Source organism: Octopus bimaculoides, chromosome 2 (genome assembly GCF_001194135.2).
Source record: "Octopus bimaculoides isolate UCB-OBI-ISO-001 chromosome 2, ASM119413v2, whole genome shotgun sequence".
Classification (NCBI taxonomy): Eukaryota; Metazoa; Mollusca; class Cephalopoda; order Octopoda; family Octopodidae; genus Octopus; species Octopus bimaculoides.
The window spans coordinates 109205881-109207763 of NC_068982.1; positions in this window are offsets into that span (position 1 = coordinate 109205881).

Sequence of the window (1883 nt, forward strand, 5' to 3'; positions counted from 1 at the left end):
ATATATATGTATGTATAATGTATAAAGGAAGCAAAATCTTTGAGCTGAGGTTGAATTTGAATATTTTTCTCCAAGTTTGAATTCTTGAACAGAAATGATTTTGGAACACTATATTAAATCTTCTTTAAAAGTTATTGCAGATTGGCTGTGTGGTCTTAGAATGATCTCTAAAATGTGGGGTGATGAGAAACATAACCATACATTATTGTCACAATCCCTCCATTTTTTATATGAAGAAAGAAAGAAAAAAAGGATACATTTATAAACTATGTATATATATAAATAAACAAAGCAATGTCTTTGACTAAAAACTATTTTTGTGAATTATTGCTGCTTGGTCATTCCTTGTTATCAACAGTTTATTATTACACTGTGTGGAAATCTGTCAGGTAATTCACATTGTTAAATTTACTCTTATGAAATTGCTGGTGAAAATATGAATATTGTTTAAATTTTCTCTACAGCTTTCTCTTCATATCTGGAATATAACATCATCGCCACTTCTATTGTTTCTGCTGTTCTATTGTTATTCTTGTTACTCCATTCATTTACTTTCTTTTAATCATTTAAGTTTTTATGTCCACTTTATGACCAAGATGGACAATATGTGCTGAATTTTTGGTAAACAGGTTCAAGCTTACATTATGGCTTGGCTTTGTAATTAATGTACACAGAGGATGGTTTGCTGAATTAACTATTTCTCCTCTTCCATGGGTTTTTTTTTTTTCACTTATCAAATATAATTTTACTGAAACAATCTTTTTATGCATTGCATTTTTTTCCATCATGGAAGTTGATGAGTTTCTATCAAATTGTTTTTTTATTAATGCTTCAGGCCATCTCTTTGACTGTGATTTTGTTATTCTGACTTACCTACTGAAAGTAGGCTTTTCAGCAATGTTATATTGAATAAACACATATTGTTTTTTGTAACTGCACACTGTAATTGTAATTCATTTTTTGACGAAAAAGGATAAGAAAAAAGTAAAACCTGTTACTTTTATTATTAATATTATTATTATTTTTTATTCACTTGAAATAAAGTCCTGTTATTATAACTGTTTTGAAAATACATTCTCAAAATATCTGTCCTATTTTCAAGAACTAAATGGTCTAATGGTGAAAACATTATAAATGTTACTTTAAATGTCCAAAGGTAGATAACACTAGAGAAATTTGTACATAATGTGCATGGGCAGCACACACACACACATGCGTATATATATATATATATATATATATATATATATATATACACACACACACACATAGTATGCACACACACATATACCACACGCATACATGATAAAAAGATTTTGAAGTGAGGTAAGCAAAAGAGTAATTTTAATTCTTAAAATGAGAGCTTTTAACATTAATACCAACTCTCCTCTTAATTACTGAGTTGATTTTAAAAGAAATCAAGTGTTTAATATACAGCAACCTCTAATTCCTGTTTTAAAGCATCCCTCACCTGCTGTTTCCCCTCATCAGTCAAAGTAGCTTAAGTACTGATTAAACTTTTCAGTTATTCTATTATGAAACTAACAGATAAATTGAATCAGAAGAAATCCTAGTGAATGATACTCTTATGGCATTGTAATTATTTTTACAAAACTGATAGATGGGTTCAGCTTTAGCTTTTCTATATGACACGTTCCTCATTTTAGTAAAATATGCTGGAAAGTGTTTTAATGATATTAGTAAGGTACTTTTTTAAAGTTATTTTCTACAGCATTTAATTTTGATTTGGGATTTTGAACATTACCATTTAAATAAAATTTCATTTTTAAATCAGTATGAAGTGAATATGAATTTGTTTCTAGAAAGGATATCTTCATATGTATATGTATGTATATATATATATATATATATATATATATATA